Source organism: Pristiophorus japonicus, chromosome 23 (genome assembly GCF_044704955.1).
Source record: "Pristiophorus japonicus isolate sPriJap1 chromosome 23, sPriJap1.hap1, whole genome shotgun sequence".
Taxonomy (NCBI): Eukaryota; Metazoa; Chordata; class Chondrichthyes; family Pristiophoridae; genus Pristiophorus; species Pristiophorus japonicus.
Window position 1 is genome coordinate 51992341 of NC_091999.1, and position 25085 is coordinate 52017425.

Below are 25085 nucleotides of genomic sequence, written 5' to 3' on the forward strand. Positions count from 1 at the left end.
TAGGGAGGGGTGTAGGGGCTGGAGGAGGTTACAGAGATAAGGAGTGGAAAACGGGCTGGAGGAGGTTACAGAGAGAACGAGGGTTGCAGGGCTACAGGTTACGGAGTTAGGGAGTGGAATAGGGGCTGGAGGAGGTTGCAGAGATAAGGAGGGGTGTACGGCTGGAGGAGGTGAGAGATCGGGAGGGGTGCAGGGGCTGGAGGAGGTTAGTGAGATAGGGAGGTATGTAGGAGCTGGAGGAAGTTACAGAGATAGTGAGTGGTGTCGGACTGGAGGAAGTTAGAGATAGGGAGGGGTTTAGGGCTGGAGGAGGTTTTAGAGATAGGGAGGGGAGTAGTGGTTGGAGGAGGCTACAGAGAGAGGGAGGGTTGTGGGTGCTGGAGGTGGTTACAGAGAGAGAGGGAGGGGTGTAGGGCTGGAGGAGGTTACAAAGATAGGGAGGGATGTAGATACTGGAGGAGACTACAGAGATCGGGAGGGTTGTAGTGCTGGAGGAGGTGACAGAGATAGGGAGGGGTGTAGGCGCTGGAGGGGATTACAGAGATAGGGAGGGGTGTAAGGGCTGGAGGAGGTTAGAGACAAAGGGAGAGGTGTAGGGTCTGGTGGAGGTTAGAGATAGCGAGTGGTGTATGGACTGGAGGTTGCAGAGATATGGAGGGCTGTCGGAGGATGGAGGGCTGTCGGAGGATATAGAGGGGGAGGCTTGTAGTGCTGGAGGACATTACAGATAAATGGAGGGGTGTAGTGGCTGGGGGTGGTTAGAGATATTGGGAGGGTTGTCGGGGCTGGAGGAGGTTCCATAGATACGGAGGGCTGTAGGGCTGGAGAAGGTTACAGAGATAAGTAGGGATGTAGGGGCTGGAGGTTACAGAGATAGGGAGGGTTGTAGGAACTGGAGGTGGTTACCTCGATAGGGAGGGATGTTGGGCCTGGAGAGATTAGAGGTAGGGAGGGATTGAGGGCTGGAGGAGGTTATAGACATAGGGAGGGGTTTAGGGGCTGGAGTTGCTTACAGAGATAGAGAGGGGTCTCGTGCTGGAGGAGGTTACAGAGATAGGGAGCTGTGTAGGTGCTGAAGGTTACAGCGATAGGGAAGGGTGTAGGGGCTGGAGGAGGTTCGAGAGATGTGGAGGTGTGTTGCACTGGAGGTGGTTACAGATGAGAGGGGTGTAGGGCTGGAGGAGATTGCAGAGATAGTGAGGGGTGTAGGGTCTGGAGGAAGTTACAGAGATAGGGAGGGGTCTAGGGCTGGAGGAGGTTACGGATAGGGAGGAGTGTAGGGGCTGGAGGAGGTTATAGAGATAGGCAGGGGTGTAGGGCTGGAGGAGATTACAGAGATAAGGAGGTGCTGGAGGAGATTACAGAAACAGGGAGGGGTGTATGGGCTGCGGGAGGTTACAGAAATACGGGGGTGTAGGTCTGAAGGAGATTGCAGAGATAAGGAGGGGTGTAGGGGCTGGAGGAGGTTACAGAGATAGGGATGGGGTGTAGGGGCTGGAGGAGGTTACAGAGATAGGGAGGGGTGTATGGGCTGCGGGAGGTTACAGAGATAGGGAGGGGTGTAGGGGCTGGAGGAGGTTACAGAGATAGGGATGGGGTGTAGGGGCTGGAGGAGGTTACAGAGATAGGGAGGGGTGTATGGGCTGCGGGAGGTTACAGAGATAGGGATGGGGTGTAGGGGCTGGATGGCGTTACAGAGATAAGGTGTGTCGGGGCTGGAGGAGGTTTAGAGAGATTGGGAGGGATGTGTGGCTGGGGCTTTGGCGCTGGAAGAGTTTGAGAAAGATATGAGAGGTGTCGTTGCTGGAGGAGGTTACAGAGATAGGGAGGGGTGTAGGGCTGGAAGATGTTACGGAGATAGGGAGGGGCTGGAGGAGGTTAGAGATCGGGAGGAGGTTAGAGATCGGGAGGGGTATAGGGTCCTGAGGATGTTACAGAGATAGGGAGGGGCTGGAGGAGGTTACAGAGATAGGGAGGGGCAGGGCCATTGAGGGATTTGAACACGAGGCTGAGAATTTTAAAATCAGCGCCTTGCTGGGGGGGGGGCGCGGAGAAGTGCAGGAACACAACCCCCTCACTACCTACCCTGCACTAACTCCCATCACCTGTTAAATCACCGGGAGTTCCAGCGACATTCCTCCCCCTCTCTCTCGGTATTTATCCACTCACTGCCTCACTCAAAGCTTATCTCCCATTGACAGTCCGTGTGAGTGCCCTCGTTGTCCCAGAATTGCTCCCCGTGGACACCGACTGACCTTCCCCGTGCCTCCGCCGCCCTCCTCATGTTCCGTGACGGCCGACAAATTCAGGTTGTGTTCCAGTCAGCAAGCGAAAGATCGGGAGTGGGGGTGTATAAATTAAAACATTTGGCGGGCCGGAAGAAGGGGCTTGGGGGGGCCGTGTCCTGCCCACAGGCCGTATGTTTGACACCCCTGAGCTACACTGTCAAACCGTGTAAGAATTTTCTATGTTTCAATGAGATCACCTCTCATTTGTATAAACTGTAGAGAATATAGGCCTGGTCTACTCAATCTCTGCTCACAGGACAATCCCCCCATCCCAGGAATCAGTCTGGTGAACCTTCGTTACCATCCTCAATGGTATGTACATCAATCCTTAGGTAAGCAGCCAAACTGTACACAATACTCCAGGTGTAGTCTCACCAGGGTCCTATATAATTGCAGTAAGATGTCTAGGAGCAAGTTATTATTTAAATGGAGAAAGATTACAAAATGCTGCAGTACAGTGGGACCTGGGGTCACTTGTGTATGAAGCACAAAAGGATAGTATGCAGGTACAGCAAGTGATCAGGAAGGCCAATGGTATCTTGGCCTTTATTGCAAAGGGGATGGAGTATAAAAGCAGGGAAGTCTTGCTACAGATATATAAAGGTATTGGTAAGGCCACACCCTGGAATACTGCATGCAGTTTTGGTTTCCATATTTACGAAAGGATTTACTTGCTTCGGATCCCGTTCAGAGAAGGTTCACTCGGTTGATTCTGGGGATGACTTATGAGGAAAGGTTGAGTAGTTTGGGCCTCTACTCATTGGAATTCAGAAGAATGAGAGGTGATCTTATCGAAATGTATAAAATTATGAGGGTGCTTGACAAGGTGGATGCAGAGAGGATGTTTCCACTGATGGGGAAGACTCGAACTAGAGGGCATGATCTTAGAATAAGGGGCCACCCATTTAAAGCAGAGATGAGGAGGAATTTCTTCTCTGAGGGTTGTAAATCTGTGGAACTCGCTGCCTCAGAGAGCTGTGGAAGCTGGGACATAAAATAAATTTAAGACAGAAATAGACAGTTTCTTAAAGGATAAGGGAATAAGGGGTTATGGGGAGTGGGCGGGTAAATGGAGCTGAATACATGATCAGATCAGCCATGATCTTATTGAATGGCGGAGCAGGCTCGAGCGACCGTATGGCCCACTCCTGTTCCTATTTCTTATGTTCTTATGTTTACTCTTATCCTCAAATCCTCTTGTAATAAAAGGCTGACATACCATTTGGTTTCTTCGCTGCTTGCTGTACCTGCATATTAACTTTCAGTGATTCGTGTACAAGGACACCAAGGTCCCTCTAAACACCAACATTTCCCAATCTCTCACCATTTCAAGTCGCTGTTTCCAGTCCACTTTGGCTAAATCACATCTCAGCTTAGTAAAATTGGCTTTTCCCCAATTGAGAACTTTTATTCCTGGTCTATCTTTGTCCTTTTCCATAACTACCCTAAATCTAACTGAATTACGATCACTAGCACCAATGCTCTCCCACTGATACCCCTTCCACCTGCCCAGCTTCAGTACCTAATACTAAGTCCAGAACTTCCCCCTCTCTTGTTGGGCTTACGACGTACTGGTTAAAAAGTTCTGCTGGTTGCTGACCCCTCTGCGAAGGGAAATAGGTCCTTCCTATCCACTCTATGTGGGCCCCTCATAATTTTATACACCTCATTAACGTCTGCCCTCAGCCTCCTCTGTTCCAAAGAAAACAAAATATTAAGAGGGTTGGTGGGCTGGAGGAGGTTACAGAGATAGGGAAGGGTGAGACCCTGGAGAGATTTGAACAAGAGGATGAGTATTTTAAAGGCTGATGCCACCAGCCATCTCACCCAGCACAGAATGTAACTCACTACCAACAGGAAGGATGTTACTTTAACTACTAAAGATGCATAATGCGGGGAAATCAATCTCTGTCCCTTTAACTAACAGCGACATGGAAAGAGGGAAATGAATGACCTTTAAACACCTGGTCCACTTGGCACTGAAGTATCTGAAACTCATAATAGGAACTCCAGGAAAACAAAATACTAACAGATGTTAAACTGTTTTGTTGACAAAATAAATCTCGATTTAATTTTTAAAAGGTGAATTGTTTAACAGGGGTTCACACAGACTCACCTGATAGGCTGACTCAGGATCCACCCCTCAAGCACCATGATTGGCTGCAGAACACGCTGCTCCCTGGGCTCTCCGGCCTCTGACCTCTCTTCCTGTTGGTACCCACGGCAATCAATCACCACTCGCCAACAATACACTGACAGATTAAGTTGAGGGGCTCGGAGGAAGAAATAAAATGAGGCCGTGAATCTGAGTTAAGAAATAAAATTAGAAAAGCATGATTAAATAAACAAGTAGAGGCAATGTAAATTAAAGAGTACAATCCTAAAGGGGGTGCATGAACAGTGAGACCTGCGGGTATATGTGCACAAATCGCTGAAGGTGGCAGGACAGGTTGAGAAAGCAGTTAAAAAAAACTTACAGGATCCTGGGCATCACAGAGTACAAAAGCAAGGAGGTTATGATGAACCTTTGTAAAACACTGGTTCGGTCTCAACTGGAGCATTGTGTCCAATTCTGGGCAGCGCACATTAGGATGTGAAGGCCTTAGAGAGGGTGCAGAAAAGATTGACAAGAATGATTCATGAGACGAGGGACTTCAGTTCCGTGGATTGACTGGAGAAGCTGGGGTTGTTCTCCTTGGAGCAGAGAAGGTTGAGAGGAGAATTGATAGAGGTGTTCAAAATCATGAGGGGTCCGGACAGAGTAGATAGAGAGATACTGTTCCCATTGGTGGAAGGGTAGAGAACCAGAGGAGATGGATTTAAGGTGAATCGCAAAAGAACCAAAGGTGACATCAGAAAAATCTATTTTAGGCAGTGAGTGATTAGGATCCGGAATGCACGGCCTGAAAGGGTGGTGGAGGCAGACTCAATCACAGTATTCAAAAAAAAAAAGGAAGTTGGATAAGTATCTGAAAAAAAACATTTGCAGGGCCGGGGGAAAGGGAGGGGAGTAGAAAGATAGAAAATAGGTGCAGGAGTAGGCCATTCGGCCCTTCTAGCCTGTACCGCCATTCAATGAGTTCATGGCTGAACATTCAACTTCAGTACCCCATTCCTGCTTTCTCACCATACCCCTTGATCCCCCTAGTAGTAAGGACCTCATCTAACTCCTTTTTGAATATATTTAGTGAATTGGCCTCAACAACTTTCTGTGGTAGAGAATTCCACAGGTTCACCACTCTCTGGGTGAAGAAGTTCCTCCGCATCTTGGTCCTAAATGGCTTACCCCTTATCCTTAGACTGTGTCCCCTGGTTCTGGACTTCCCCAACATTGGGAACATTCTTCCTGCATCTAACCTGCCTAACCCCGTCAGAATTTTAAACGTTTCTATGAGGTCCCCTCTCATTCTTCTGAACTCCAGTGAATACAAGCCCAGTTGATCCAGTCTTTCTTGATAGGTCAGTCCCGCCATCCCGGGAATCAGTCTGGTGAACCTTCGCTGCACTCCCTCAATAGCAAGAATGTCCTTCCTCAGGTTAGGAGACCAAAACTGTGCACAATACTCCAGGTGTGGCCTCACCAATGCCCTGTACAACTGTAGCAACACCTCCCTGCCCCTGTACTCAAATCCCCTTGCTATGAAGGCCAACATGCCATTTGCTTTCTTAACCGCCTGCTGCACCTGCATGCCAACCTTCAATGACTGATGTACCATGACACCCAGGTCTCTTTGCACCTCCCCTTTTCCTAATCTGTCACCATTCAAATAATAGTAGGCAAGGGTACGATGGGCCGAATGGCCTTCCATGCTGTAACCATTCTCTGATTGTGTGAGCAGAACCACTCTGTTCCCTGACTCAATCTAAAGCCTTCCTGATTGTGAGCACCTCTGTTAAACCTGCCCTGCACCTTCACTGCTCCAAGGAGAACCACCCCAGATGCTGCAGTCATCATCTTATTGAATGGTAGCAGGCTCGAGGGGCCAAAGGGCCGACTCATCTCCTATTTCTGATGTTTTCATGTATTCATGTCACTGGTCCCCATCCTGCACCTGCTCCCTGCAGTAAGATGGCCGCCGCGCATGCTCCCTGCCCTGCAGCGGGACAATGGAAAGTATTGTGACGTCGAGGAAGCCCCGCCACTGTTGCTCCCTGCTCCTTGTGGCGGGCGGACCCGTGCTTCCTTAAGATGGCGGCCGAACTCCCGACAGTAACCAAGGCCCGTCCCTGCCCGAAGGTGCCTCGCAGCCGCCACCCGCCGACTCGGCGGCAAATCTCACCGCCCGCGCGTGTCCGTGAGTCCTCAGGGAGGCTGGGCGCACTGCCCAGGCTGCTCACCCATCCTCCGTGGGGGGGAGGGGTGCAAAACCTTGACCGTACGCAGCTAATACCCCACAATAGGCTGGCCCCGCGCCTGCGCAAAACTCCGCCCCGCCTCACCTGGGCCCCGAGCTCAAAGGCTGCGAGCGGAGCCCACCAACAAACCCCCCAACCGCCCGCCCGCAACACTCAGCCCGCAGCCAATGGCGAGGCGGCGCGGGGCACCAGCCCACCCAGCGCGCTGCTCCGCACCAATCAGTGGCGGGGGGCGGGGCCGCAGCACCGGCACCAATCAATCACTGGTCCCTGAAGGTGCTGACTCTGGCTGGGTTCAGTTCTACACTCACTGGTTCCCCTCCCCTGAAGGTACTGACTCTGGCTGGGTTCAGTTCTACACTCACTGGTTCCCCTCCCCTGAAGGTACTGACTCTGGCTGGGTTCAGTTCTACACTCACTGGTTCCCCTCCCCTGAAGGTGCTGACTCTGGCTGGGTTCAGTTCTACACTCACTGGTTCCCCTCCCCTGAAGGTACTGACTCTGGCTGGGTTCAGTTCTACACTCACTGGTGTCCCTCCCCTGAAGGTGCTGACTCTGGCTGGGTTCAGTTCCACACTCACTGGTTCCCCTCCCCTGAAGGTACTGACTCTGGCTGGGTTCAGTTCTACACTCACTGGTTCCCCTCCCCTGAAGGTGCTGACTCTGGATGGGTTCAGTTCTACACTCACTGGTTCCCCTCCCCTGAAGGTACTGACTCTGGCTGGGTTCAGTTCTACACTCACTGGTTCCCCTCCCCTGAAGGTACTGACTCTGGCTGGGTTCAGTTCTACACTCACTGGTTCCCCTCCCCTGAAGGTACTGACTCTGGCTGGGTTCAGTTCTACACTCACTGGTTCCCCTCCCCTGAAGGTGCTGACTCTGGCTGGGTTCTGTTCTACACTCACTGGTTCCCCTCCCCTGAAGGTGCTGACTCTGGCTGGGTTCAGTTCTACACTCACTGGTTCCCCTCCCCTGAAGGTGCTGACTCTGGCTGGGTTCAGTTCTACACTCACTGGTTCCCCTCCCCTGAAGGTACTGACTCTGGCTGGGTTCAGTTCTACACTCACTGGTTCCCCTCCCCTGAAGGTGCTGACTCTGGCTGGGTTCAGTTCTACACTCACTGGTTCCCCTCCCCTGAAGGTACTGACTCTGACTGGGTTCAGTTCTGCACTCACTGGTTCCCCTCCCCTGAAGGTACTGACTCTGGCTGGGTTCAGTTCTACACTCACTGGTTCCCCTCCCCTGAAGGTGCTGACTCTGGCTGGGTTCAGTTCTACACTCACTGGTTCCCCTCCCCTGAAGGTGCTGACTCTGGCTGGGTTCAGTTCTACACTCACTGGTTCCCCTCCCCTGAAGGTACTGACTCTGACTGGGTTCAGTTCTGCACTCACTGGTTCCCCTCCCCTGAAGGTACTGACTCTGGCTGGGTTCAGTTCTACACTCACTGGTTCCCCTCCCCTGAAGGTACTGACTCTGGCTGGGTTCAGTTCTACACTCACTGGTTCCCCTCCCCTGAAGGTACTGACTCTGGCTGGGTTCAGTTCTACACTCACTGGTTCCCCTCCCCTGAAGGTACTGACTCTGGCTGGGTTCAGTTCCAGACACTGACATCTTTCACTTTATTCCTGCACCAAGATGGCCGCGCATGCGCGGTGCTGCTCACTGAACCAAGATGGCGGAGCACTGAACCTGCTCGAAGATGGCCGCCGTTATCCTGGGCCTGTGACCGGAGAAAGCCCCGAAGCTGCAACCGCCGATAATCCGGTTAATATTCCGGGCTTGCGGCAGGCACCGGTTGTTTGTGAAGCCTCCCCGGCTCCCCGCTGGTCCCTTACTCCGCTCCATCCCGCTGAAAAAGAGAATCCTGAGGAGCCTCTCCAAAACATGTCTTCTCCGCCATTACACGCACTGCGCATGCTCCAAACACAGCCACGGCCCGCGCCTGCGCACAGAGACTCCCAGGTATCAGTGGGGATGCTGCATTTTTATCAAGGAGGCTTTGAAGGTGTCCTTGAAATGTTTCCTCTGATCACCTTGGGTTCGCTTGACATGTAGGAGTTCTGAGCAGAACGCTTGCTTTGGGAGTCTTGTGTCAGCCATGTGAACAATGTGGCAAGGCAGGGTATCTCTGGAGTTGGAGCACGCCGTGTCCACAAGAGATGGACACTGCAGAGACTGGAGTGCATCATTTCAAGAAAGAACATAATTTTTATTTGAATTAATTTGATTTGATTTGACAATGGTTCCCTTTATGTTGAATTATTACTTTTTGTTTTTGGTGCCCTCAAAAAGAAAACAAGGGGGCACTTTAATGAAAGTTTCTGAAGTGTGACCGCCCCCCCCCCCCTTTAATCAGGGGGCACTTGATTATTGTTCTACTTAAAATAGTTGTGAACAATGTGGCCCACCCAACGCAGCTGGTCGAGTGTGTTCAGTGCTTTGATGCTGAGGATGTTGGCCTGATCGAGGAAACACCAGGAATGGTTTGATGAGAATGACCAGGAGATCCAAGAGCTAATACATCGCAAGCACAGGGCATTTCTGAACCTAAAACAACAACACAACTCAGGACCAGCAAAGCAGCATTACAGGTGGCTTCAGGCCGAGGTCCAAGAAAAAACCTGTGACCTAAAGCATAGATGGTGGGTGGAGAAATCACAGGAGGTTCAGCAGCTGGCTGACAGCCATGATGTGTGAGTATCCTTCACAGCAGTCAACGCCACCTACAGCCCAACCACCCAAGGTACCACCCCACTGTTGGCCAAGAACGGGGAAACACTCATCAAGGACACCGAGACAGCCAGGACCCGCTGGACAGAGCACTTCAAAGATCTCCTTAACCAACACTCTGCCTTTGACTCGAGAGTCCTCGGCTCCAACCCACAGCATGCTATCCACCACCATCTCAGCAAAACCCCAGCCCTGTACGAGGTGGAAAAGGCCATCTGCCAGCTCAAAACCAACAAGGCAATGGGAGTGGACGAAATCCCCACTGAGGCACTAAAGTATGGTGGAGAGGCACTATTGGCACAAATGCATGACCTCATCTCTCTCATCTGGAAGAAGGAGGGCATGCCTGGAGATCTCAGAGATGCAGTAATCATGACCATCTTTAACAAAGGGGACAAGTCCGACTGCGGCAATTACAGATGAATCGCCCTGGGAAAGCCATCGCTAGAATCCTCCTCAACCATCTTCTCCCTGTGGCTGAGGAGCTCCTCACGGAGTCACAGTGTGGTTTTCATCCTCTGCAGAGTATAACGGACATGAGTAGGTACACAGTAAGGATCTCAATACACTCTCCCACTAGACACTTGCAGGGAAGGTACAGCATGGGTTAGATACAGAGTAAAGCTCCCACTACACTGTCCCATCAAATATTCCCAGGGCAAGTACAACATGGGTTAAATAGAGAGTAAAGCTCCCTCTATACTGTTCCATCAGACGTTCCCAGGGCAAGTACAGCACAGGTTAAACACAGACTACATCTCCCTCTGACTTGTCCAGCCATTCCAGGGCAGATACAGCATCAGTTCGATATAGAGAAAATCTCCCTCTATACTGTTCTGCTGGACATTCCCAGGGCAGGTACAGCACGGGTTAGATACAGAGTAAAGCTCCCCTTACACTGTCCCATCAACCATTCCCAGGGCAGGTACAGCACGGGTTAGATACAGAGTAAAACTCCCCTTACACTGTCCCATCAACCATTCCCAAGGCAGGTACCACCAAGCTCATGGTCTACAGGGCTGTAGTAATACCCACCCTCCTGTATGGCTCAGAGGAATGGACCATGTACAGTAGACACCTCAAGTCGCTGGAGATATATCACCAATGATGTCTCCGCTAGATCCTACAAATCCCCTGGGAGGACTGGCACAGCAACATCAGCGTCCTTGTCCAGGCTAATGTCCCCAGCATTGAAGCACTGACCATATTTGATTAGCTCCGCTGGGCAGGCCACATAGTTCGTATGCCAGACACGAGACTGCCAAAGCAAGTGCTCTATGTGGAGCGCCGTCACAGCAAATGAGCCAAAGGCGGGCAGCGGAAACATTACAAGGACACCCTCAAAGCCTCCCTGATAAAGTGTGACATCCCCACTGACACCTGGGAGTCCCTGACCAAAGACTGCCCTAAGTGGAGACAGTGAATCCGGGAGGGCGCTGAGCACTTCGAGTCTCAATGCCGAGAGCATGCAGAAATTAAGTGCAGGCAGTGGAAGGAGCATACGGCAAAGCAGTCCCACCCACCCCTTCTCTCAATGACTATCTGTCCCACCTGTGACAGAGTCTGTGGCTCTCATATTGGACTGGTCAGCCACCAAATAACTCACTTCAGGAGTGAAAGCAAGTCTTCCTTCTATTTTTCCTCGATTCCGAGGGACTGCCTATGATGATGATGATGACAACACAGGTTAGATGCAGAGTAAAGCTCCCTCTGCACTGTCTCACCAGACATTCCCAGGTCGGTACAGCGTGGGCTATTAAAGGTTAAATCTCACTCTAGCCTGTCCCAAACACTCCCAGGGTCGGTTAAGCATAGGTTAGATACAGAGTTAATCTCCCTCTATGCCGTCCGATCAAACACTCGCACAACAGACACAGCACGGGTTAGTCAGAGAGTAAAGCTCTCCATAGACTGATCCATCAAACACTCCCATCGCAGGTACAGCAGGAGTTAGATACTGAGTAAAGTTCACTCTACACTGTCCCATCAAACAGACCCAGGGCAGGAACAACACAGGTTAGATGCAGAGTAAAGCGCACTCTACACTGTCCCATCAAACACTCCGAGGGAAGATACAGCATGGATTAGATAAGAGAGAAAAGCTTGCTCTACACTATCCCATCAAAAACTGCCAGAGCAGGTACAGCATGGGTTCGACAGAAAGGTTTAGGCTGGGTTGTCTAGAACTTGGGACCTGGGCAACAGAAGGCACCGTCACCAATTATAATCAGGGATGCTCAGGAAGACAGATATCTCATGGGTGGGGGACAGGATGGTGGTTGTGGGGCTGGAGGAATTTACAGAGCTAGGGAGGGATGACGCCATGGAGTGGTTTAAAAATATTAGAATTTTCAAATCAAGGCGTTGCTTAACTAGAAGCCAATGTAGGTCAGTGAGGACAGGGGTGATGGGTGAGCTGGACTTGGTGCGAGTTAGGGCATGGGCAGCCGAATTTTTGATTAACTCTAGTTTATTTAGAGTCGGATGTGGGAGGAGTGCTTTGGAATAGTCAAGTCCAGAAGTAACAAAAGCATGGATGAGGGCTTCAGCAGTGGATGAGCTGAGGCAAGAGCGGAGACGGATGACGTTACAGAGATGGAAATAGGCAGTCTTAATTATGCCGTGGATATCTGGTTAAAAAACCTATTTCAGGGTTAAGTATGACACCAAGGTTGCAAACAGTCTGGTTCAGGCTCAGACAGAAGTTGGGGAGAGGGACAGAGTCTGTGGCTAGGGAACGGAGTTTGTGGCAATGACAATTACAAATATCAGTATATTTGACAGGCTATCACGTGCAAAATGTGTGGATGAGTTTGTAAAATTCAATTGGTTACAAAAACGGGTTACAGAAAGTAACGGATTTCGAACCTTATGCAAGATGGTTCAATAAAGGGGTGGTTCAAAGGATTTCAGTTGAGTTTAAACTGACACACTGCAATTAAGTCTACTACAACTACAACTCGTACTCAAATGGAACAAGTTTGGGGTTTGATAGAAGGCGAACTAGGTGAGAAATGACATAAGTTAGATTAAGAAAAAGCACTAAAATGGAACAGTCAGTAACAGAACATCAATTAGTCTCCTCTGATCATGGAGGAATCAAATATTCGACACACTGTGTTTGAAACAAAGATAATTTATTCAACATTTATACACAATATTAATCTCCAGCTCAGGTATAGGGGTTATTAAGATCATCAGAAACAAAGTAGAGCTGCCGGAGTGAACATGTTTCAGTGCCCAATGCAATCACAGTGATTCCTGTTATATTTACAAATGCAGCCTTTCTCCTCAGCCCATTCAAAACTGAGATAAGGAGAAATGTCTTCTCTCAGAGGGTGTAAATCTGTGGAATTCTCTGCCCCAGAGAGCAGTGGAGGCTGGGTCATTGAATATATTTAAGGCGGAGATAGCCATATTTTTGAGCGATAATGGAGTATAGGGTTCTGGGGAGCGGGCAGTGAAGTGGAGCTGAGTCTATGATCAGACCAGCCATGATCTTATTGAATGGGGAGCAGGCTCGAGGGTCCGGGTGGCCCACTCATGCTCCAATTTCTCATGGTCTTATGTACCCAGCATGCCCCGCGCGGAAGAATGAGCCGCATCCAGACTAGAGGAGCTCAGTGCGCAGGCGCGGATCGTGGATGTGTTTGGAGCATGCGCGGTGCGTGTAATGGCGGAGGAGACACGGTTTGGATAGGCTCCTCAGAAGTTTCCTTTTCACCGGGACGGAGCGGAATAATGGACCAGCGGGGAGCCGGGGAGGCTTCATAAACATCCGGTGCGCGCCGCAAGCCCGGAATAATAACCGGAATATTGGCGGTTGCAGCTTCGGGGCTTTCTCCCTGTCACAGGCCCAGACTAACGGCGGCCATCTTCGTATAGGAAGGCAGGTTCATCGCTCCGCCATCTTGGTTCAGTGAGTAGCATAGCGCATGCGCTGCTATCTTGGTGTCGGAACCAAGTGAATGATGTCAATGTCTGGAACTGCACCCAACCAGAGTCAGTCCCTTCAGGGGAGGGGAACCAGTGAGTGTAGAACTGAACCCAGCCAGAGTCAGTACCTTCAGGGGAGGGGAACCAGTGAGTGTAGAACTGAACCCAGCCAGAGTCAGTACCTTCAGGGGAGGGGAACCAGTGAGTGTAGAACTGAACCCAGCCAGAGTCAGCACCTTCAGGGGAGGGGAACCAGTGAGTGTAGAACTGAACCCAGCCAGAGTCAGTACCTTCAGGGGAGGGGAACCAGTGAGTGTAGAACTGAACCCAGCCAGATTCAGCACCTTCAGGGGAGGGGAACCAGTGAGTGTAGAACTGAACCCAGCCAGAGTCAGTACCTTCAGGGGAGGGGAACCAGTGAGTGGAGAACTAAACCCAGCCAGAGTCAGCACCTTCAGGGGAGGGGAACCAGTGAGTGTAGAACTGAACCCAGCCAGATTCAGCACCTTCACGGGAGGGGAACCAGTGAGTACAGAACTAAACCCAGCCAGAGTCAGCACCTTCAGGGGAGGGGAACCAGTGAGTGTAGAACTGAACCCAGCCAGTCAGCACCCTCTGGTAATGAGAGGGAGGGGAACAAGTGAGTGCGGGACTGAACCCAGCCAGGGTCAGCACCATCAGCGGAGGTGAGCTAGGGGAACCAGTGAGTGTGGAACTGAACCCAGACAGAACCAGCGTCTTCTGGGGAGGAGAGGCGAACCAGTGAGTGTGGAACTGTTCCCAGCCACAGTCAGCATCTTGAGGGAAGTGAGGAGAACCAGTGAGTGTAGAACTGAACCCAGCCAGAGCCAGCACTTTCAGGGAAGGAGATGGAGGGGAGCCAGTGAGTGTCGAACTGAACGCAGCCAGAATTGGTGGTGAAAATTGGGAGTGGAGGGAAAACAGTCTATAACATAAGAACATAAGAAATAGGAGCAGGAATAGGCCATTTGGCACCTCGAGCCTGCTCCCCATTCAATAAGATCATGGCTGATCTGATCATGGACTCGGCTCCACTTCCCTGCCCGCTCCCCATAACCCTTTCCTCCCTTATTGTACAAAAATGTGTCTATCTGCACCTTAAATTATTCAATGACTCAGCTTGCACAGCTCTTTGGGGCAGAGCATTCCAGGGGTTTGCCACCCTCAGAGAGGAAATTCCTCCTCATCTCACTTTTAAATGGGCGGCTCCTTATTCTGAGACTATGTCCCCCTAGTTTTAGTTTCCCCTATGAGTGGAAATATCCTCTCTGCATCCATCTTGGCGAGCCCCCTCATTATCATTAAGTTTCAATAAGATAACCTCTCATTTCTTCGAAACTCCAATGTGTATAGGCCCAACCTACTCAACCTATCCTCAGAAGTCAACCCCCCATCTCCGGAATTAACCTCGTGAACCTTCTCTGAACAGCCTTCAATGCAAGTATATCCTTCCTTCAATACGGAGACCAAAACTGTACACAGTACTCCAGGTGTGGCCTCACCAATACTCTTTACAGTTGCAGCAGGACTTCTCTGCTTTTATGCTCTATCCCCCTTGCAATGCAGGCCAACATTCCATTTGCCTTCCTGATTACTTGCCGTACCTGCATACTAACTTTTTGTGTTTCATGCACAAGGCCCCCAAGTCTCGCTGTAATGCAGCTCTTTGCAATTTTTCTCCATTTAAATTATAATTTGCTTTTCTGTTATTTCTGCCAAAGTGGATAACTTCACATTTTCCCACATTATACTCCATCTGCCGAATGTTTGCCCTCTCACTTAACATGTCTATATCCCTTTGCAGATTTTTTGTGTCCTCCGCACAATTTTTGTAACAACAGCAAACTCGGTCCCTTCATCCAAGTCATTAATATGGATTGTAATTAGTTGAAGACCCAGCACCGATCCCTGTAGCACCCCACTAGTCATGTTTGCCAACTGGAAAATTACCATTTATCCCGACCCTCTGTTTTCTGTTGGTTTGCCAATCCTCTATCCACGTTAATACATAACCTCCAACCCTGTGAGCTTTTATCTTGTCCAGTAACCTCTTATGTGGCACCTTATCGAATGCCTTCTGGAAATCCAAATACACCACACCCACTGCTTCCCCCTAATCCACCCTGCTTGTTACATCCTCAAAGTACTCCAGCGAATTTGTCAAACATGATTTCCCTTTCATAAAACCATGTTGAATCTGCTTGATTGAATCATGCTTTTCCAAATGTCCTGCTACTGCTTCCTTAATAATCGACTCCAGCATTTTCCCAATGACAGATGTTAGACTAACTGGTCTCAATTGTCCTGCTTTTTGTCTGCCTCCTTTTTCAAATAGGCACGTTGCATTGGCGGCTTTCCAATCTGTTGGGACCGCCCTAGAATCCAGGGAATTTTGGTAGATTACAACCAATGCATTCACTATCTCTGCAGCCACTTCTCTTAAGACCCTAGGATGCAAGCCATCAGGTCCAGGGGACTTGTCTGCCTTTCGTCCTATTATTTTACCTAGTACTACGTCATTAGTGATCGTGATTGTATTGCGTTCCTCCCGATCTCTCGCCTCTCGCTTATCCACTGCTGGGATGTTTTTAGTGTCTTCTACCATGAAGGACTCTTACTATCTGTTTTTATATTTTGTGCTAGTTTTCTTTCATAATCTATCTTCCCTCTCAATCATGTCTGCCACTGCTCATCAACCGTCCCATTCTTTAATCTATTTTCCCAGTCCGCTTTAGCCAACTCTGCCCTCATACCATTGTAGTCTCCTTTATTTCAGCTTGGGACCCTGGTTTGAGAACCAACTTTCTCACCAACCATTTTAGTATGAGATCATTTATTAATCCTGCCTCATTACACAGTACTAGATCTAAGATAGCCTGCTCCTTGGTTGGTTCCACAACATACTGTTCAAGGAAACTATCCCAGATACACTCTATGGACTCCTCCTCAAGGCTACCCTGGCCAATTTGCTTTGTCCAATCAATATGAAGTTTAAAATCACCCATAAATATTGCCGTTCCTTTATTACAAGCCTCCATTATTTCTTGATTTATACTCCGTCCAACAGTGTAGCTACTGTTAGGGGCCTATAGACTCTGCCCACCAGTGATTTTCCCTTTATTATTCCCCATCTCCACCCAAACTGATTCAATATCTTGATCCTCTGAGCAAATATCGTTTCTCACTAACGCACTGATCTAATTCTTTATTAACAGAGCTATCCCACCTCCTTTTCCTTTCTGTCTGTCCTTCCGAATTGTCAAATATCCTTGAATATTTAGTTCCCAGTCCTGGTCACCTTGCAACCACGTCTCTGTAATGGCTATCAGATCGTACCCATTTGTATCTATTTGTGCCGTCAACTCATCTATTTTGTTACAAATGTTATGTGCATTTAGACAAAGAGCTTTAAATTTGTTATTTTTACCTGTTTTTCCTGCTTTTTTCCTCTGTCCAACAGCACTGACAAACCCCCCCCCGGACGAGGATATTGGTCCCGGCTCTGTTGAGGTGCAACCCGTCCGGTTTGTACAGGTCCCACCTCCCTCCAGAAGCGGTCCCAATGCATCAGGAATCTAAAGCCCTCCCTCCTGTACCATCTCTCCAGCCAGGCATTCATCTGCTCTATCCTCCTATTTCTGTACTCACTAGTTCATGGCGCCAGGAGTCATTCTAAATATTACCCTAGACCATGTCACTGTTTATAATTACACAGTCTCGGTTTATATTACATTCGACCCTGCCTCTGTTTATATTACACTAGACCCTGTCCCTGTTTATACTACACTTGACAGTATCCCTGTTTATAAATAGAAGTATAGAGTACAAACGCATGGATATTATGATGAACCTGTACAAAACACTGGTTCGGCCTCAACTGGAGTATTATGCCCAATTGTGGGCAACACACTTTAGGAATAATGTGAAGGCCTTGGTGAGGGTGCAGAAAAGATTTACGAGAATGATTCCAGGGATGAGGGACTTCAGTTACCTGGACAGACTGGAGCAGCTGGGGTTGCAAGGGGGATAGAGTATAAAAGCAGAGAAGTCCTGCTACGACTGTAGGGTATTGGTGAGGCCACACCTGGAGTACTGTGAACAGTTTTGGTCTCTGTATTTAAGGAAGGATATACTTTCATTGGAGGCAGTTCAGAGAAGGTTCATTTGGGTGATTCCTGAGATGAGGGGGTTGACTTATGAAGAAAGGTTGAGTAGTTTGGGCCTATACTCATTGGAGTTCAGAATAATGAGAGGTGATCTTATTGAAACATAAAAGATACTGGAGGGCTTGACAAGGTGGATGCAGAGAGGGTGTTTCCATTCATAGGAGAATCTAGAACTGGGGGCATAGTTTCAAAATAAGGGGTTGCCCATTTAAAACTGAGATGAGGAGGAATTTCTTCTCTGAGGGTTCTAATTCTGTGGAATTCTCTGCCCCAGAAAGCTGTGGAGGCTGGATCATTGAATATATTTAAGGCGGAGATAGACAGATTTTTTGAGCGATATGGGAGTAAAGGTTTATGGGAGCGAGGGGTAAGTGGAGTTGAGTCCAGGATCAGATCAGCCATGATTTTATTGAATGATGGAGCAGGCTCGAGGGGCCAAATGGTCTACTCCCGCTCTTATTTCTTGTGTTCTCCTTAGAGCAGGGAAGATTGAGAGGAAATTTGATAGAGGTGTTCAAAATCATGAGTGGTCGAGAGATACTGTTCCCATTGGCAGAAGGGTCGAGAACCAGAGGACACAGATTTAAGGTGATTGGCAAAAGAACCAAAGGCGACACAAGAAAAAACCTTTTTGCGTGGCGAGTGGTTAATATCCGGATTGCACGGCCTGAAAGGGTGGTGGAGGCAGACTCAATTGCGGCTTTCAAAAGGGAGTTGGATAAGTATCTGAAAGAAAAACATTTGCACGGCTGTGGGGTAAGGGCGGGGGAGTGGGACTAGCTGAGGTGCTCTTGCAGAGAGCTGGCACGGGCTCGACGGGCCGAATGGTCTTGTTCCGTGCTGTAACCATTCTCTGATTCTATGGTTCTAACTCTCTCATCATAAGCCTCTATTCCCTTCTCCCTCATATGCTGATCTTCAGTGCATCGATACTGGAAACACAGAGCGACCAATCCAGAGCCGCTCTGTATCAGGGTGGGTGCTGGATACGGAAGTCGCTCCCTGGCCTCCTGTGTGCCTCTGTTTGTTGCATCAGTTTGAGCTGGAGTGGAGAGGGGGAGAAGCTGCTGGGTTTAACCCCCAGTACCTCTGGGCCCAGTCGGGCCCAACAATTTCCGATGAGAGACTGTCAACAGCGGTGGATTCTAGGGGAGATTAGGTTGTGAAACAGACACTGGCCGTACAATGTAGAAGAGTATTGTTTTAGGAACAAGTATTTCTGTAGGGGCTTTCAATATACAGATTTGTTTTAATCCATTCTTGGGATGTGGCTGTCACCAGTCGGGCCAGAATATATTTCCAATTTCCATTTGCCCCTTGACAAGGTGATGGTGGGCCTTCTCGAACTGCTGCAGTCCGTGTGGTGAAGGCCCTCCCACAATGCTGTTAGGTGAGGAGTTCCAGGATTTTCACCCAGTGACGATGTAGGAACGGTGATATATGCCCAAGTCAGGATGGTGTGAGACTTGGAGGGGAACTTGGAGGTGATGGATTTCCCAAGCACCTGCTGCCCTGGTCCATCTGGGTGGGAGAGGTTGTGGGTTTGGGAGGTTCTGTCAAAGTTCTGGTCGAGTTGCAGATGTATACATTCCTTCCCCTTCACCCCGCCCACCTCTTCCTCCTCCCATAGAGACCAGAGTCTTGTGTCGGCCCAGACCGGGTGGTGAGTTCCTGTCCCTGAAGGACATGTAGGGGGTGGTGGGTGTGTCAGCCTTTTCTGCCCTTGATGATCCGAATCGTCCCACTCCCTGGTTCTCGGGCTTGGAATTATTTAGGAGATGTGATAGATGTAGACAGACAACTGTTTGGTGCAAGAACAAATATTTTATTTAGGAAATAGCACACCACACTAATTACCTGAATAGCATATAACAAAATGCACAGAAAAAGGGGGAAAACATGTACGCAACGGGTACAGAGGCTATGCAGTGGAAAAAAAACACCTCCCACCACTACACTAACTGAGCTCAGTTCAGAAATTGCAGGGACTATGCTCACCAAAGGATTTCTCCACAGTTTAGACCAGTTGCACACTGCTTTCTCTCTTCAGCAGTTATCATGGGCAACTTTAATCTACATATTGATTGGGCTAACCAAACTGGTAGCAATGTGGTGAAGGAGTATTTCCTGGAGTGTATTAGGGATGGTTTTCTCGACCAATGTATCAAGGACTTAACTAGAGGGCTGGCCATCCGAGACTGGGTGATGTGTAATGAGAAAGGACTAATTATCAATCTTGTTGTGCGAGGCCCCTTGGGGAAGAGTGACTTAAATATGGTAGAATTCTTTATTGAGATGGAAAGTGACACAGTTAATTCAGAGACTAGGGTCCTGAACTTAAGGAAAGGTAACTTTGATGGTATGAGACATGAATTGGCTAGAATAGACTGATGAATGATACTTAAAGGGATGACGGTGGATAGGCAATGGCAAACATTTAAAGATCACATGGATGAACTTCAACAATTGTACATCCCTGTCTGGAGTAAAAATAAAACAGGGAAGATGGCTCAACCGTGGCTAACAAGTGAAATTAAGGATAGTGTTAAATCCAAGGAAGGGGCTTATAAATTGGCCAGAAAAAGCAGCAAACCTGAAGACTGGGATAATTTTGTAACAAAGCAGAGGAGGACAAATGGTTTAATTAGGAGGGGGAAAATAGAGTATGAGAGGAAGCTTGCTGGCAACATAAGAACTGACTGCAAAAGCTTCTATATATATATGTGAAAGATTAGTGAAAACAAACGTAGGTCCCTTGCAGTCAGATTCAGGTGAATTTATACTGTGTAACAAAGAAATAGTGGACCAGTTAAACAAATACTTTGGTTCTGTCTTCACAAAGGAAGACACAAATAACCTTCCGGAAATACTAGGGGACCGAGGGTCGAGTAAGAAGGAGGAACTGAAGGAAATCCTTATTAGGTGGGAAATTGTGTCAGGGAAATTGATGGGATTGAAGGCCAATACATCCCCGGGACTTGATAGTCTGCATCCCAGAGTACTTAAGGAAGTAGCCCTAGAAATAGTGGATGCATTGGTGACCATTTTCCAACAGTCGATCGACTCTGGATCGGTTCCTATTGACTGGAGGGTAGCTAATGTAACACCACTTTTTTAAAAAAGGAGGGAGAGAGAAAATGGGTAATGACAGACTGGTTAGCCTGACATCAGTAGTGGGGAAAATCTTGGAATCAATTATGAAAGATGAAATAGCAGCACATTTGGAAAGCAGTGACGTGATCGGCCCAAGTCAGCGTGGATTTATGAAAGGGAAATCCTGCTTGACAAATCTTCTAGAATTTTTTGAGGATGTAACTTGTAGAGTGGACAAGGGAGAACTAGTAGATGTGGTGTATTTGGACTTTCAAAAGGCTTTTGACAAGGTCCCACACAAGAGATTGGTGTGCAAAATTAAAGCACATGGTATTGGGGGTAATGTACTGACGTGGATAGAGAACTGGTTGGCAGACAGGAAGCAGAGAGTCGGGATAAATGGGTCCTTTTCAGAATGGCAGGCAGTGACTAGTAGGGTACTGCAGGGCTCAGTGCTAGGACCACAGCAATTTACAATATATATTAATGATTTGGATGAAGGAATTGAGTGCAATATCTCCTAGTTTGCAGATGATACTAAGCTGGGTGGCAGTGTGAGCTGTGAGGAGGACGCTAAAAGGCTGCAGGGTGACTTGGACAGGTTAGGTGAATGGGCAAACACGTGGCAGATGCAGTATAAGGTGAGATTTTTCACTTTCGTGGCAAAAACACGAAGGCAGAATATTATCTGAATGGTGGCAGATTAGGAAAAGGGGAGGTGCACACGCGAGACCTGGGTGTCATGGTACATCAGTCATTGAAAGTTAGCATGCAGGTTCAGCAGGCGGTGAAAAAGGCAAATGCTTTGTTGGCCTTCATAGTGAGGGGATTTGAGTATAGGGACAGGGAGGTCTTACTGCAGTTGTACAGGGCCGTAGTGCGGCCTCACCTGGAATATTGTGTTCAGTTTTGTTCTCCTAATCTGAGGAAGGACGTTCTTGCTATTGAGGGAGTGTAGCGAAGGTTCACCAGATTGATTCCCAGGATGGCAGGACTGACATATGAGGAGAAACTAGATTGACTGGGCCTGTATTCACTCGAGTTTAGAAGGATGAGAGGGGTTCTCATAGATATATAGAAAATTCTGACGGGACGGGACAGGTTAGATGCAGGAAGAATGTTCCTGATGTTGGGGAAGTCCAGAACTTGGGAACATAGTCCAAGGATAAGGGGTAGGCCATCTAGGACTGAGATGAGGAGAAACTTCTTCACTCAGAGTTGTTAACCTGTGGAATTCCCTACCGCAGAGAGTTGTTGATGCCAGTTCATTTGATATATTCAAGGGGAAGTTAAATATGGCCCTTACGGCGAAAGGGATCAAGGGATATGGAGCGAAAGCAGGAAAGGGGTACTGAGGTGAATGATCAGCCATGATCCTGTTGCATGGTGGTGCAGGCTCGAAGGACTGAATGGCCTACTCCTGCACCTACTTTCTATGCCCAAAAGGTACCACAGCCCAAAAGTCACCACTCAGTTATACCTGAGTGCACAATTGATTTCTGATGACTGCTTTTGTGCGATGTTGGCAGGCTGATCAACTCTAATGTGATCCCTTTGTGAGATATTTTGGTGGGCTGATTGAGTATTAGCCTGATACAAGATTCCCAAAGGTGTTGATGGGGTTTTCAAATGGTGCCGTTAGAATGTAATCAGGTCTTGATACTGTCCATTGTGTGTTTTGCTGATGCCAGGGTTTTTCTGTATAGCCGTTTTAAGAACTATTAAAATATGTATGTATCTGGGTCCCTGGTAAGTGGGCTTTTGTTAGACTGCTAATGTCTCCCTGGGGCCTGCCTCCCAGGTGGGTTAGCAGCCCTATGCAGACCCAGCATACAATTTAAAATGTCCAAACTCAATCTAAAAGGCCCTAGTTTAGTCCAAAGGCACCTAATAGTGAGATATTTCTGTCCACATTTCTCCTCCAAAAGTCTAACACAGTTCCAATTTAAATTCCAGACACATGTCCATTGAGTAGGGGGTCCCAGAATGTTGTGAATCCTATAGACATTAGTGACCAGTTGGGTTATTACGACAATCCAACAGCTTTCATGGTCACTTATTTTCTGCTGATGGCCGCACAAATAGCCAGGTTCATTCAGCTCAATTTCACAACCTGCCTTTGTGTTTTTGTGGGTTCTCTCTCGCCCACCCTTTTTCCTGTTTGAAACTCACTTTACAGGGTATTAAAAGGGGAGGATTTGTCGACCAGAGGCTCAAACCAAACATCACATTAAGATGTGACAGTCACTCGATTCATCGGGAATGGAATATCATCGGCCTTTGACCATGGAAGGGAAAAGCACTGTTCACAGCGGGGAGAAACAGTACACGTGCTCTGTGTGTGGACAAGGCTTCAGCCGATCATCCAACCTGGCGAGACACAAGTGCAGTCATACTGGGGAGAAACTGTGTAAATGTGAGGACTGTGGGAAATGTTTCAACTACCCGTCCCAGCTGGAAATACATTGGCGAGTTCACACCGGGGAGAGGCCATTCAGCTGCTCAGAGTGTGGGGAGGGATTCAGTTGTTCATCCCAACTGTTGAGGCACCAGCAAGTTCACACGAGGGAGAGGCCGTTCACCTGCTCCGAGTGTGAGGAGGGATTCACTCATTCATCTACCCTGCTGAAACACCAGCGAGTTCACACTGGGGAGAGGCTGTTCATCTGCTCCGAGTGTGAGGAGGGATTCACTCAGTCATCTAACCTGCTAACACATCAGCGAGTCCACACTGGGGAGAGGCTGTTCACCTGCTCTGAGTGTGGGAAGGGATTCAGTACGTTAGCCCATGTGTTGAGACACCAGCAAGTTCACAAGTGATTGCAGGGGTTGGGATCTGCTGTTAATCCTGCTGTTAATCACATCCGGACTGAACCATGTTCATTCTGACAGTTGGGGTTTGTTTCTGCTAATATCAATAACTCCAGTAACTGGACTGGAGTTTAATATTTGGGTTATAGACAAATAAATTCGTGTTGCTTTCAACACATTGCTGTAGATTTTTGTCTTTCCCACCTGTGTGTTTATCATCACCTGGCTGGAGCTCAGAGAGGACACACTGGGGGGAGGATCATATGGGGAGAAAACTTCAGCCGGAACACAGTCCTTCAAGGTCACACTGAGAGGGGCAAACGGCACTTTGGTCTTTCTCATCTCTCTTCACTGACAGCAAATTCACTGCGTGGGTTAACCTTGACGTGTAAGGTGCAGATGATATCCACCCAAGGGTGTTTAAAGAGATGGGATGGGTGCTCTGTCAGCCCCTTGCCCATATCTCCAACAGCTCAGTAGAGTCATGGGTTGTTCCCTGAGATTGGAAGGTAGCATATGTCGTTCCCATTTTGCAAATTGGGCACAAGTCAGAGCTCGGGAACTGAAGGTCCATCAACGTGACCTCGATCACTGGGAAGGTGCTTGAAGGGATCCTGAGAGATGCTGTTTTCCATCACGGGGAAAGGGAAGGGGCCATTAGAGATACTGAACACGGATTCTGGTAAACATGGTCACGTCTTACAAACTATCTTCAGTTTGTAAAGAAGTTGTTAGGTTGGTGGATGGGGGAATCCGGTTGACATTGTCTACATCAAGGTGTCAAACTCATTTTCTATGGTGGGCCTGGTCCAATATCCTGGCACTTGGCTTGGGCCACACTCAGCAAAAGCTATGAAAATAGCAATAAATGAAGATAAACTACATCGGAATTTACATTTAGATTTTATTTACTGCCGCTGCTCCCGATCCCTGGCACATCTTAGCTTGAGCATTCATGAACTGACCCTGCTCAAACCATAAGCACAAGGATATCGGTGCATGGTTCTGCCTGTGACCACAAGGCTGTGTCACTGCCACACACAGATACCGTTTCCTTGTCTCACATCTCCATACAAAGCCTCATTTCACATCCTCTTTCTACACAATTGCAGCAGACATGAGCAAGGAAATGAGGCTTATTAAAGGACACATTTCATTACAGCAAAGGTTACACTGGGAGAAATGTTCAGTTATTTTCCATTACTGGCAAAATTCCGGACAAACCAGCAGCACACTAGCACCTGAACAGAGTCTCATCGGCCTACAGGCTTTTCTTAAATAGATTTTCTGCCTGGATATAAACTTAAACCAGCTTTGCAGGCGTGATGCTCTATTCACACATTGAAGGTGAGAGAGGTGCTGTGGGGCACACACTAAGTCCTGTAGCTGAAAGTGATTAACAGACTGGGTTTTGTGTTTAGTGATCCCGGGCGTGTTACCAATACCAGCAAAGATGAAGCCCATGGAATAAAAGGGACAATGGATACTGTCTCACTGTGAGCGAGTCAGAATGAGAAGCTTTAACAACAGCCGATGTTTCACAAAGGGAGACCTCACCAGACCAAAGGACATTGGTGGTGTTTAATGGGCTGTTTGTGTCACTGGGCGACAGGAGGATATTTGTGACAGAAGGAAAGCTGGTCACAGCAAACAAACAGTTTACCGGCCTGTCCAGGGCCCACTC

The 25085-nt window shown here is 48.5% G+C and overlaps 1 protein-coding gene across 1 annotated transcript in view; it reads right to left on the minus strand.

Moving 5' to 3' along the window:
* The window catches only part of LOC139235539 (zinc finger protein 850-like), a 102277-nt gene extending 93740 nt beyond the window's left edge, over positions 1-8537 (minus strand). Inside the window, exons 1-2 of the mRNA XM_070866599.1 lie at positions 8334-8537; positions 4405-4593 (exon numbers count right to left, since the gene is read on the minus strand). The gene's annotated coding sequence lies outside the window, so the exon portion shown is untranslated. The remainder of the gene's footprint in view (positions 1-4404; positions 4594-8333) is intronic.
* Between the last annotated feature and the right edge of the window lie 16548 nt (positions 8538-25085).